Source organism: Schistocerca cancellata, chromosome 2, assembly GCF_023864275.1.
Source record: "Schistocerca cancellata isolate TAMUIC-IGC-003103 chromosome 2, iqSchCanc2.1, whole genome shotgun sequence".
Lineage (NCBI taxonomy): Eukaryota > Metazoa > Arthropoda > Insecta > Orthoptera > Acrididae > Schistocerca > Schistocerca cancellata.
The window spans coordinates 774053711-774068506 of NC_064627.1; the positions used below are offsets into that span (position 1 = coordinate 774053711).

Consider the following 14796-nt stretch of genomic DNA (forward strand, 5'->3'; position numbering starts at 1 on the left):
TACGATATATCATAGCATCTGTGATACTCATACAAAACATGTGGTGCGTGGTAGAAATCTTCGCAGTGAGAAATCTAAAGTGTTCAGTGAGAACAATTTATGTGTGCAACAATAAGAATGCAGTGAGAATGTATTTACATCTGTTGGACGAATGTTACGAAAACAAACACTCCAAACCGACGTTTCACGTAAGTCACATGCAACGAAAATCTGTAACGGAACCATCTGTCTGTGGCGTTTTTATAATTATGTATTATTTTATTTTAGGACAATTAATCTGTATAAAACACACCACATGTCATAAAGAAAGCGTGTAAACCATCTGAGGGTGAATCACAACGATTCGAAACCGGTAACGGTACCCTTTGAATAAAGGAACCCAAAGTGAATTTGTGGCTGGTTGCTGTCCTAACACCATCAACATTTGTCTTCAAACAACAGCCACAGTCTCCATCATGTCATCATGTGACAAAATTGCAGTAATGTATTGTGTTTTTAGTCCTTCCATATTTTTGTTTAACTCTTTGTAGGGATGTATAACAGAACGATTTCATCAACCAATTTGTACCGCAGTAGCGACAAGCTGTTTTTTTATTGTTATTTTACCCATTTTATAGATAAGAAGTTCACTCTAAGGCAAAAAAAGACTACAACGAAGGAATTATCCGAATGGGACGGAAATTGGTAGATGTGATGTACACGTACAGTCAAACAAATGATTAAAATTTCAAAAAAAAGAAAATGGATAGTTTATTCAAGAGGAAGAGTTTTACGAACTGAGCAAGTCAATAACACGTTGGTCCATCTCAAGCCCTTATGCAAGCAGTTTTTCGCCTTTACATTGATTGATTTAGTTGTTCGACGTCCTCCTGAGGGATACCATGCGAAATTTTGTTCAGTTGGCATGTCAGATCGTCAAAATCCCGAACTGATTGCCGGCAGCTGTGGTTGAGCGGTCAGTCCGGAACAACGAGGGTGCTACGGTCGCAGGTTCGAATCCTGCCTCGGGCATGGATGTGTGTCATGTCCTTAGGTTAGTTAGGTTTAATTAGTTCTATGTCTAGGGGACTTATGACATCAGATGTTAAGTCCCATAGTGCCTAGAGGCTTGCACCATTTTGAACCGAACTGATTGGAGGTCCCCGCACATAATGCTCCAAACGTTCTCGATTTGGGAGAAGTATGGGACCTTGCTAGCCAAGAAGAGGTTTGGCAAGCACGAAGACAAGCAGCAGAAACTGTCGCCGTATGCAGGCGGCCATTATCTTGCCGAAATGTAAGCATAGAATGGCTTGCCATGAAGGGCAGCAAAATGGGAGCATAAAATATTATCGAAGTACCGCTGTGCTGTAAGGGTGCTGCGGATCACAATCAAAGCAGTCCTACAAAAAAATAAAAGACACGTCAGACCATCACTCCTGGTTGGCAGGCGATAGTCCGGTTGGTATCCCACCGCTATCCGGGGCATCTCCAGACACGCCCACGGCCTGGAATCTCATTGACTGGAGTACAAATGTCTTCAGTGGTGAGTCCCGCTTCGAACTGAGCCCCGATGACCAGTTTATTGTCACGAAGATGTGGAAGTAAGGGCAACTCTTCGTCACTGGGACTGCTGAAATAATCCTCCTGATTCTTGTTCACGGTAACCTCGACTAGTCGACTTAAGTCATTCTACAAAATACAGCACAAACATCACGTACCTACTGCTGTTTAAACTCCTCACTGGCCCATCGGAGCGCTCGACACCTTGCATAATTAGAAATAAGAAAATAGGCAAAATGGCTACACGGACTACGTAACACACCCCCAGCCAGCTACTGTCAGGTTTCTGTGTTGTTTGGCCCGCTGACGACTTGTCATTCAGAGCAAGGGCCCTTTGAGAGATACCCGACTCCAAATCTGCACTGCATCAGTTCCTTTCGCAGTGTTCGCTCAGAGAGGAGTTACGATGAACCTGCTTTCACTGACAGCAGCAGTTGTGTAGCTAGCGTGTAACAGTCGTCTGCCGTCCCGGTCGGTTACATCTTTCGACACGTCTATGTCCACTGTTGTTAGGCCTTGCTACACGGCTGCGCATGGAATACTGCTTCTTGTAGACACTTTCGACAGTCTACACTGATACAGCAACAAATGGGTCGTCTAAACACCATACCAATAGCTCCTTTCTGTCGTTCTGTCATGTTTTCACACGACTCCGTCTTACCGCGCTGATTCCGTACAATCGACGGCCACATATACACCACCTCACTGACATAATCGGCGTCAGCGACGGAGTGACATCTACAATGCTCCAAAGCGACGCTGAGTAATATTTTATACCGTTAACTTACTAATACAAGCAGAAAACTGCAAACCTGTCTCAATTGTGGGTACCCTACATTACTATTCTATTTTTTGGCTTCCGAAATTTGTCAGTACAGTCACCTTAGGTTACTGATATCATGCTCCAATCCTAGATGTATAAATCCACAAATATCATAAAAGTGTATGTATCTTTGTATTGTCCACATCTCCTCCTAACCCACTGGATCAATTTTAACCAAAGTTGTCACAAGTATCACTTACTCTCTGGAAAGAACCACCCACCTCTCAAAAGGAGGAGGAGGGGGGGGGGGGGGGCGGGGGTGGAAAGAAGCGTAGCTCACGACGCATGAATAGCCAAACTACATTCATCCATCAGATGACAATGAGTACACTTAGTGACTTACAAACCAACTTTACATACAATTTAAAGCCTTTACGAGACTTTCTTCGATCACACATCCCACAAAATGAGGAATGAAAAAAGTTTCTCGCTTACCACATTTTCGCTGTTCATGCAGCTAAATTCTGCATGAATCATGAAGTTTTAATGTATTACTTCTTTACTACTAACTGTATTCGCACCACACTTTTCAGACAGTATTCACACACGCCACTGATTGTACCACAAAAAATATATCATTGTACGACACAAAGTTCAGGAGATTTGAGGTAATAAGCACTCAGATGCGTGAAAAACTGCCGCATCATGCATGATGGTTTAATTTATTACTTCGTTGCTGCTAACTCCATCCACAACACCATGTCATAGGCAGTAGCCACCTCTACAACTGAATGTATCTGCAAAATTATATTACACAACATACAGTTCAGGAGATATGAGGTAATAAAACTTACACTGGTGTCCAAAATTAAAGCAACAAACAGAAATGTTGCAATGTTGCGTTTATTTTGCACAAAACAATGTAAGAATAGAGAATGAAACAACTGCAACATGCATAATGGTAGACAAATACGTTCTTTGTCTTTCTTTCCAGCTCTTCATTAGAAGAGTTGTGTTTCAAAGTACTGAAGATGAACAGGTGCTCATAGCTGTTAAGAAATGTATTTTAGAGCACATGTTTACTGGACTTTTTTTCTTGTTTTGGTCCACACTACCACTTCCCAAAATATGTAAAACAAAGAGCTTGCAGTAGAAGAGATTGTTTCACAATATTTAAAATCAAGAATATCTCATAGCTCTTAAGCTTTGCTTTTTAGAGCCCATTTTTACTTGACATTTGTGCTTCTATTATCGTGTACTTTCAGCCGTGTGAGTTTGCGCCATCCTTTTTGATACACCCTGTATATTAAATATATTTGACGCAGCATATGTGTGGGCAAAGTCACGGTAATCGCGTCCGCGTCCTAAGCCCCTGGAACGATTTGAATCAAATTTGGTTCACAAATGGGCTACGATTTCGAAAGAAATACTGTGGGAGTAAGAATTACCAGCGTCCTATTGCGGTGAGCGTGACAACGTGAAGAGGGAAAGGGGCAGGAGGAAACAGACAGACAGCAAGCGGGGAGGAAGAGATTGTCACAGATATGGGGGAGGAGGAGATGGAAAGAATGAAGGGGAGAAGGAAATGGACAGAGTAATGAAAGAAGATGAGATGGCCAAAGAGAGTGGAGAGAAGTAAATGAACAGGTAGAGATTGGAAGAGGATAAGGGCGGAGAGAGGATGAAGGACGCGATGGACATGGAGAGGGGGAGGAGGAGATGAAGTAATAGAAGACTGGAGTAAATACATACCCAGGAAACTCCATGCACTCAGCAAGTAATTCTTTAAAAGTGTTCAGTATCCAACGAACGGAAGGAAGCTTCGAACTCCCAGCTGACACCAGTGTTGTCAGTTAAACGAATGAGCGAAATTATGTATGACATACGCAATTTACCTTATTCTGATGATATCTCACTCTATAATATTTTAATTTTTGTGATGTTTTCTTCAGCTTTGGCGCAACTGTCTTCCTGAAAATGCGTAAGACGATGGTTAGTTCTTACATTCTCTCAGATCCTTTACACATAACTCAGGCATGTAGCTCGTAAACTTCCTAAGTTGCCTTAAGCTCTCTGAAAAAGACTTCAGCGCTAGCTGTTTGTTCTAATAAATAGCTGCTTATAAAAAATTGGTCAAATAAAGAGCTGATTCATATAGTTAACAAAATTGTTTAATTTTAGACTGCCCTATGACATGATGATTAACCGTTCTTCTATTTGGTACTAATATGTAATGTCGGAGGAAGTCTCAGCATCAGAATACAGATCTTGTCAGTGTACAACGGTGGAATTGGGACTAACATACAGTCACTGATACAAGGAGTGGAGGTGGGAAGGGGTTAAAATGGATGTCATGACAGTCTGCTCAGAAGCGAAGAACTTGTCCTAGTCACTGATCCAAATTGGTTCAAATGGCTCTGAGCTCTATGGGACTTAACATCTGAGGTCATCAGTCCCCTAGAACTTAGAACTACCTAAACCTAAATAAACTAATGATATCACACACATCCATGCCTGAGGTAAGATTCGAACCTGCGACCGTAGCAGCCGCGCGGTTCCGGGCTGAAGCGCCAAGAACCGCTCGGCCACCGCGGCCGGCCCCTGATCAAAACAAATTATTACGATTATTTTGAAACATCTTATATACACTGCCTGACAAAAAAAGTGAAGCATTCACAAGACATGGTCGGATGTCGACACAATTTCATACATGCACGCATGATCTAGAGTTTCAATTCTCTGTGAATGGTGGAATGGGCACCACAGTGTATTAGTGTTATTCGCATTTAGTTTTGTTATCAGGCGTTGTAGGACACATAAGGAACGTGAAGAGCGTCAGATGTTGAGAGACACAGAGAAGACACATACTCGTGTAAGACAGTGTTATCAGCATGGACAAAGGTGCCTCATTATGGGTCTCCATTTTGCCGACTGGTCGAATCATGCCCTGTCCAGATTTGCACGGCATTCGGATGTGGCAGTGGCCCGATGTTGGACTGAATGGGAATGAGAGGTCAACCATACTTGTCATCAATGTTTCAGTCGATCACGTCCGATCATAATGGAGGGCCGCCATATTGTGAGCCAAACACATCGAAACCACTTCAGATGCACATCTGGCACTTGCCACCTGAGAAAACATAATGGACTCCCTGCAACATTGTGTGGAATCCCTCTCCATTTGTAGGAGACTAGCAGTAGGTGGGCTGGGGAATTGTCACCCAATGCATAAAATGCAGTTGACACCACAACACAAAAGGCTGCATCTGGAGTGGTGCGATAACCAGGAAGAAAAAACTGCTGATAAAGAGTGTCGCATTGTGTTCACTGGTGAATTGTGGATGTGCACTAGCTTGGATGACCATAATCTGGAATATGGCGGTGACTTCCGATAGGTCCCATTCTTCCAGTGTTTTAGGGAGGTACCCCTGACGTAATGGTGAGGTAAGTCATCGAGTATGGCTTGGGTCACAGCTGGTAGTGGATGGGGGAACTCTTACGGCACGCCGGCCGTGGTGGCCGAGCGGTTCTAGGCGCTCAGTCCGGAACCGCGCGACTGCTACGGTCGCAGGTTCGAATCCTGCCTCGGGCATGGATGTGCGTGTTGTCCTTTGGTTAGTTAGCTTTAAGTAGTTCTAAGTTCTAGGGGACTGCTGACCTCAGCTGTTAAGTCCCATTCAGAGCAATTTGAACCATTTCTTACAGCACACTGGCACGTCGTACATTTTCTATGTCCTCATGCGTTACCTCCATGCGACAATATGGTTCAAATGGCTCTGAGCACTATGGTACTTAACTGCTGAGGTCATCAGTCCCCTAGAACTTAGAACTAGTTAAACCTAACTAACCTAAGGACATCACAAACATCCATGCCCGAGGCAGGATTCGAACCTGCGACCGTAGTGGTCTTGCGGTTCCAGACTGCAGCGCCTTTAACCGCACGGCCACTTCGGCCGGCATGCGACAATATCATGGTGTTATTTTTCAACAGAACAATGCTCGTCCACACACGCCACGCACCTCTATAAATTGTCTGCGTAATACTGAGATACGCACGTGGCCAGCAAGAGGCCCTGATACAGTTTGTGTGAGACCAGACCAGACATTAATTTCATCCCAAAGACCATTTATTAGAATTGTGGGCCATCAATGAGGATGGAACATTGTCATGTTTTTTTTGTAAATTTGACTCGATTTCGTAATCATTGCAATAGTGCTATGTACCATCTAAATCAGTGGAGTTTGATTTCCTTGTCCCCTTCTGGGTGCTTCACTTTTCTGTCATGAGGTGTATTCTATTTTTGTCGTTATACAATCTTATGCGTATGTGGTATGTTAAGTATGGGTGTCACATGTTATACTGGGGCCGGGAGAAGGGGAGGCAGGAAATCTTTGGCCCCTCCAGTCCCCATCCCAGAACGACACACTGGATCCGCGCCTGCTATCATTAACAACGTGGGAAGTTTCTTCGGGATGTCCCGAAACATAGAGGTTCCCTAGGTATTCGTCCACGCCTGGGAGACAAGGTATAGCACACAAAGTTTCACCGTAAACTCCGCAATTGGTTGCACCTGAGCTTCTCGCCAATGCTTTCTGCATTGCGCTAAGGGGGCAGGTGGGTGACGCAAGACCGGCTGGACGCAGAAGCGCTGTTGCCGAAAACTCGAGCAGCGCTACGGACGGCATTGTGGAGGTCGCCGGCGTGTCCGCGGGCCAGGGACCGGTTCGCCCGGCCGGTTGGGCAAGCGCGCCGGCCGCTCGCTCGCCACGCCTCGTGCCGTACGGCAGCGCCGCTCCCCCGGCGTGGCGAGTTGCGCAACCTCGCGCCCACCCTGCTGCGGCCAGACGAGAACAGGGCAGGGCGCGCCCGCCGAGGTATTCGCGCGACACAACCGGGGCACTGCACTTGCGCTGTCTGCTGCTCCCGTTACGGCGCCCGCCGACGCAGTCGTCAAGGTCACCCGGCGTACCACTTCATCATTTCTGTCACTCGCCCTTATTAACGACATTAATGTCCAGACTACAGTTCCGAGCGCTATGTGACAGGGTCTGTCACAACCCAGTTTTCTGTTCTCTCCTTTAGTATTACTTAATAATTTTCAGGCCGATTATTCTACCAATACTGTTACACGAACATTTGTAAAAACTGCGAGACTGATAAACAATAGACCCAATGAATCAAAACGGTTACACCATGAAACATCAATCCCACATTCACCAAAGTTTGAGGAGATGTGCATCACACAGGTATTAAGCGAGTGAACTTTTATTACATACGGAAAAGATGCTCATCATCAAGTTGTGACACCCACTGTCACAAATATGAAGCCTATTATTTTATTAATGTCCGATCGGATGCGGAATGGAAACGACAGTGAAAGTTAAAAATGTTTTAATTGCGACAGGTAGATACACCTTACAGCTACATCTCTACACAGGCGCCTCCCCGAATTAGACATCTGTCGCAGCGTTGTACCAACTTTCCAATACCCTCGTCATAGAAGGTAGCCGCCTATGCTTTCTGATAATTCTCTACATTGTCTGTGTCAAAATGTTGTCTTCACAGCCAGCGGTTCATTTGAGCACATTTGAGCAGAGCTGTATGGTAGATGATCAAACAATTTCAATTCTCATTGCCCCTGAAGTATGCGTCCGAGAATTGTCATGAAGAAGGAAATGCATAACAGCTACATTATGTGGATTGCGTGAAATCAGGCGAAATCTCTCGGCACTTCGCAGGAGACACTTTTGTAAGCATCTTTGCACGCTCACTGTACACTGAGAACAGGAAAGAGCGACCGGACGCAATCGACAGGCATACAGAGACACTGCCCAGCACATATGTACAAAGATTCATCGGATTTTCACTAATTCAGTAACTAAATGCTAAGAATATATTTGCATTGTGCCAACTCAAAGATCAATAGATATGGATATAGATATAGATTTTTATATTTAAAGCCATTCTCGTTCTGCGTTGGAATAAACATCATTCATTATTTGCTTGTTCTTGTTACGATTGTTATTGTCATTCTCTCACTCGCAAGAGTCTTATGCTGATGCTGTATGAATAAATTATGCCATTGGATACAAAGCGGTTTAGTTTTGAGACCTAACCCACGAGGGGGGAAGGCACAGTGGTCTGCTTCAGGAATTCCAAGCAATAAAACAGAAAAAACAACCCAGGAAGGGTTCGAACAGCTACTTTCACGCAGAGACATGCATTTGGAATCTGTTCATCGTTACGGGGTCAAACAAGAGGGTAACATTACTGAAACAATGATCGGGCTACTTAGTATATAATAGAGCATACAGATTTCAAGGAGGAAACGTATGAAGACGCAGACTTCCTCGTTATCAATATGTGCGGCATATCTTTCGTGTTAACGAAAGTAAATTCCCGCTTTACCTCTTCTTACGTGTCAAATGAAATGAATGCCATGAGGAATAGAATATTTGTTGACTGCGTCTCTTCTTGCTTCCATCCTTACCAACATATTTCTTCATTCTCGTGGTAATCATGACATTCTATGTGCATGCTGCAAACGATTGCAAGTGGACAAATACGACATCGAGGTGCAAAGCGTTTGGTATCTTACATTATATTCAATTAGAATAAGCTTCCGGTGTATTTTTACTTCGTTTGTATTTTTAGATGATTATGAACGTTACGGAAATTTATCTCACATGCTTTATGTTGAATGAGAAACATTGAATGATCCTTTTTGCTTTCCCTACGTTGAAATGATATAATGTCGGCGTCAACAGCCTTCTTCCACGCCGGAAGCTGAAACTTGTATCATTCTGGATTAATGATAATTGAATGTCTCATATGTATACATAGCCCACAAGGCGACGTCAGAAACCATCAGGGGAGAACGCCGCATAAAAACCAAACGTGCGCGCGCGTCTCCACTCTGAAGAACCGTATCGGAGAATCACGGCAAGCATTCCGCTGAAGAGCTGCCTCGTCAGAGAGCCGAGAAATGGCAGCGTCGTAGCAAGTATTTGTCAACACTCTGATAGTGCGTTTACTTCCGGGTGTAGGTCGGCGTTACCTCGCTAAATTCACTTGACATTCGTTTTCCACATCGAAGACTCGTACGATGTAATCCACTGCAAGATGACACAATTAGAAAGTATATTTAATTTCTGGACTCCAAGAACGGCGTTCTTCACATAAGTAACACCTGTTTGTGTGTGCATTCGGGAGGACGACGGTGCAATCCCGCGCCCGGCCATCCTGATTTAGGTTTTCAATGATTTCCCTAAATCGCTTCAGGCAAATGCCGGGATGGTTCCTTAGGAAGGGCACGGCCGATTTCCTTCCCCATCCTTCCCTAATCCGAGCTTGTGCTCCGTCTCTAATGACATCGTTGTCGACGGGACATTAAAACAGTAATCTCCACCTCCTCTGTTTGTGTGTTTAAGGTTGCGTTTTGAGGCTCAGGCAACATCGCAGTGACTATAGTCCGCCTCTGGCCGCCAGTGTGTCGTTACCTCAGAGGTTCCCTTGTGCGTTGCAGTGCTTGTACTATAAGTTCGAATCACGGTAGAAGCCGCTGACTACAACCTTTTATTTTCCATTTTAATTAATGGAGTTGCAAACTGCTAGTAAAAATTTCTTATGCGAAATCTGAAGAATGCCTTTAAACATCAATCTTCGTTCGATTTCGACTTAGTAAATTAAGTTAATATCATGGATTTCTGCTTTGCAAATTCCAAGGTGCTTCACTGTAAAATAGGTCCTGAAAAGATTCAAATCGACTGTCAACGATATAAATTTGAGCTTTGTTCGTCATATAGGTCTAACATGTCCGAAGGTTGTTTATGAAGTGCACATGTTCATTAATATATTCCCATCTTCTAAATTTTTGCAATAGCATTTAACTGTAGACGTTTTCTAACACCGGCGTTAGCAATTCCTTTCCGTTCTCTGAAACCTTCAAAACGACAAATTTTTCTGGTTTAAATCTGATGACCGTAACTATCACTTCCGATCAACAATAAATACTTCATGAACCCATACATGGAACTCCAAATGTGCAGTGTGCCTGCACTGCTACAGAGCATGCATTGCAAGGTATTCACACCGTTTATCGCATAGACTTACCATAAGGAATGAAACAAGAACTGTAATACACTTTACACCACAGACGCTCACTCTGGCTTGACGAAAACATCCAAACATTGACCAAAAGTTGCACAAATAATTAAGTTTGAAAGAAAAAGAAACGAGGTATGAAGCATTTATAAATTCATCGAATGTAGTGAGGTGGTTTAATTTCGTCCCAGTCTATAAAATTAATTTCGGGCCATACTCAGCTCTTGCCGATTACCCGCCTACTAATCAGGGCGTCTGTCTCCGTTGCTTTTGAGCGTGATTGGAAATTTTAGAAATTTTCTGTGGAGCAACATTTAATAATAAAGCGTTTTATATCATCAAAAGCGATGAGCGGTAGCAGGCGCTTTCGATAATGAACGGGGGAATGCAGCGCCGCTGCTGTCGCCACGGCCGCTGCCAGTAGCCAGCAAATGGATCCCGGAGCTTTGCCGCATACGGCGTCCAGAGGAGGACAGTCTGCAGGAAATCTGCCGCAAAATCGTTACTAGATAAAATTTTGATATCGGTGTGTCACAAAGCGAAATAGATTGAATCTGCGCTACCATTACATTCACGTCTTCAGCATTCAGACAGAAGAGGCTACAAAAATATTTTATGCCAGCTGCTCTCGATCCACTGACATTATGAACAGAAACAACGCACGCTACCGCTTTTTTGTTTTAATATTTTTGTCTTATTTTGTTCATTATTGTTCGTTCCATTTGTTCGGGGCGGATGTCCCATGACACCCATTTAGGTTCATCGTTGATCTGTTTACTCAGTTTTTTTGTTACAGAGGGCGACTAACCCTCTGACCGAACACGCTGAGCTACCGTGCCGGCAAAAAATGTGGAACGCTTCACGATTTTGCGTGTCATCCTTGCGCAGGGGCCATGCTAATCTTCTCTGTATCGTTCCAATTTTAGTATATGTACCGCCGAAGCGAGTACGCGCTAGACCACAGGTGTAATCAGCCTAGAGTCTCTCTATCTTGGGACAAGTTTTCCTCCAGGAAGTGCCGCAGTCTACAGTGTTGCCAGATTGTGCAGATAACCGGACTTATAGAATTAGCGAGTTGGCCAGTTTTTTTGTCCCATGTCGCGATCGGCGCGGACTTAGCCTCTGAAGCGGCCAGCCGCCGGTCGAGTTTTATGTCAAAGAGTGTACATTTCCTCTGGGCGCGTTGTGTCGCGATCTCCACATTAAAAGTAACGCTGCACATCGCCAATAGCCGCAGTGCAGTCGCGCCATTCTTCATCTGTGGGAATGGTTTATTCGTGTACTTCAAATACTGAAAATGAGCTGTCACAAAGAGGACATTTTAAGCATCATGCTCTACAGGCATAGCAATACTGGAATATCAGTTTTATAGCGTTCAGTGAAACTGTTTTCATTTTCGCCAGACCAGCACAGGTAGATGATGAGTGGCGGCAATAAACGACTAACATTGCATAGTACTGGGCCGCACTGACATACAGCAGGGCGTGTTCACTATTCAGGGTGACGTATAGTTCCCGTAGTGGTACGTGTAGTGTGATTTGAGTTTCGTATGTTTTTAGTCTTCTTTTTTTTTTTGTAAGTGGTGAGAAATTAACACTTTTAATGTAAATGTTACGCTCAGCACGTTATTCTTTATGACACTGAGAATAAATTGCTTGTAACTTACGTATCCTTTGTTTGCAGTTCGGTTAGTAAGTTTATAGCGCTCTTTTAAATCTTTACTGTGTTATACGTGTTGCCTGTAGCTTACGTCTCGACTTACATCTTCTTTCACGTGTAGCAATCCGTTAATACAGTTCGTAGTGATTGACGGAAAGTCATCGAGTAAAACAGAAATGATTTGTGGCGTCCCCAAAGGTAGTGTTATAGGCTCTCTGCTGTTCCTTATCTATATAAAATATTTTGGAGGCAATCTGAGCAGCCGTCTTAGGTTGTTTGCACATGAAGCTCTCGTTTATAGTCTAGTAAAGTCATCAGAAGCTCAAAAAATTGCAAAACAATTTAGAAAAAATATCTGTATGGTGCGAAAACTGGGAATTGACCCTAAGTAGTGAAAAGCGTGAGGTTATCCACATGAGCGCTGAAAGGAATCCGTTAAACTTCGGTTACACGAAAAAAAAGTCAAATCTAAAGGCCGTAAATTCAACTACATCTCTAGGAATTGCAATTAGGAACAACTTAAATTGGAAAGAACACATAGAAAATGTTGTGGTACAGAGAAAGCAAAGGCTGTTGTTTATTGGCAGAACGTTTAGAAGATGCAACATATCTACTAAAGAGACTGCCTATACTATTCTTCTCCGTGCTCTTTTGGAGTACTGCTGCGCGATGTGGGATCCTTACAAGATAGGATTAACGAAGTACATCTAGAAAGTTCAAAGAAGGGCAGCACGTTTTGTATTATCTCGAAATAGGGGAGATATTGTCACAGGACATGATACAGGATTTGGAGGGGACATAGTTGCTGCGGAACCTTCTCACGAAATTTCAATCACCAAATTTCTCTTCCGAATGTGAAAATATTTCGTTGACTCCGACCTACACAGGGAGAAACGATCATCATAATAAAATAAAGAAAATCAGAGATCACACCGAAAGATTTAGGTATTCGTATTTATCTTCGAGATTGGAATAATAGATAAGTATTGTGAAGGTGGCTCGATGAACCCTCTGCCAGGCAGTTAAGTGTGATTTTCAGAGTATCAATGAAGACGTAGATGTAGATATAATTTACAAGGCGAGTTGAGGTGGTGGAGTACAGTTCCCCCTCACCCACTTGTCCTAAACTGAAACTGAACTATCCGGGATTAGGGCATGTGATTCTGTTGGCTGTACACCTTCCGCAGAAGAGCGAAAAACTCGGCGGCCCGGTTGGTGCTATGAAGATGCAATGTTACGATCTCTTTTGATGAAGATAAACGTCCAGTTTACGTCGTGGGAGGAACAACTCACCATCGTTGCTTGTGTGGCCATGTGAAAGCTGGTTCAAAGGCTACAAGGGGGGGAGTAAATACCTTCACCATCAAGGCGCCATAGACCCGCGGTGTCGGACGTAACATATGGGGGATGGAGCCTTCTCTCGCTTGCCGCCAACACCGCACTGCTTACCGCCTAAATATAAACGGACAAATCACAGGCCGGAACATAAATTTTGAATGTTTTCTTTACTACAAAAGGTACAGTTAGCTTCATCGCAAATAAGTAATGAGAAGCTCTGATGCAGCAGTTCACCTGGAGAGACATTTTTCTCGTTATATAATCTGCAGTCGATAAAAAAATTAATAACAAAGATTTGAGAAACGTCGGAGATCTGACGGATTCTCGTTGGCTAATGCAACCACTGGCTGCGTGAGCATGTTAGGAGACAAATGTTCAAAAGACACTAATTACTGGAACCTCGAGAGAAGCTGACGTGCCAGGTTTAAGTGATGCGCTTTACTGCTGAGGTATGGCACATCCATCACGTTGCTCATTCGGCGTTGTGTCTTCCACTCAACCATCCATTCGTGGCATAGCTAATTTTAAAGGAAAGAATCTGCACTTCCCTATAGCCTTTCAGTGATTAGTATTGTAGTTGACATGCACATCTTGAGTGATAAGAATTTTTGTGTGATTCCATAAGGGGAGTTGTAAATACGACATGTTTATAGCAAAAAAACATCTCATTTACATGACTTTCAAATATTCATTTCTGGGCAGTTATCCAGCGGCGATCTTGATGTTTTACAGTGTTGTGTGTGTTCGTCGTGCAGCAGGGCACATATGTGACAGTGTGGATTAGGAATAGTGGTGCTAGGGCAACATAAACCTGGTCTCGGTCTGTTCGATTTCATAGGTAACAGAAATGATCTGCACACACTAGCAGGTCTAGGTCACAACACTGCAACTTCATCCTTCATATGTGCCTTTCCAAGACGAAGGTAGTGCCAGTTCATGATATTTTAGATACCATCATACATGTCAATCCATAGTCAGAATGTTACCGACATTGCTGCATACAGGACGACTTCAGACGAGTTTTTGCCGCCAAACCCTAACACCTATATCATATTCTTCACATTTTTCTGAAAGTAAGGGAGCAAGGGGTTGTACCGAGTATTGACGTACCTCGCATCAAGGCAGGTGGAATACTGGCTAAGACATTCAAAGAGTGTATTTGTGTGGCTCCTCTGTCCAAGTAGAACTTGTTCTACATCTCTAAGGACTTATTCGTTGACGGAACGATGACATCCTGACCTTCTCCCTTTAAGTACACCGGAAGGACACCACGGAAAATGTTTATATTCAAACCAATCGGTAGCCACTGTCGTTGAAATATTAAATTATTTACTTCGATTGACAGAGACAAGATTAATACACCTACGCCCGCTCGGTTGGTCGTGCGGTC

The 14796-nt window shown here is 43.6% G+C and overlaps 1 protein-coding gene and 1 non-coding gene across 2 annotated transcripts in view; both read right to left on the reverse strand.

Moving 5' to 3' along the window:
• The window catches only part of LOC126162613 (cuticle protein 21-like), a 311740-nt gene that overhangs the window by 118744 nt on the left and 178200 nt on the right, over positions 1-14796 (reverse strand). The window lies entirely within an intron of this gene.
• On the reverse strand, positions 11253-11359 carry LOC126163325 (U6 spliceosomal RNA). The gene has a single exon (XR_007535216.1). It is a non-coding gene; the product is annotated as a U6 spliceosomal RNA (small nuclear RNA).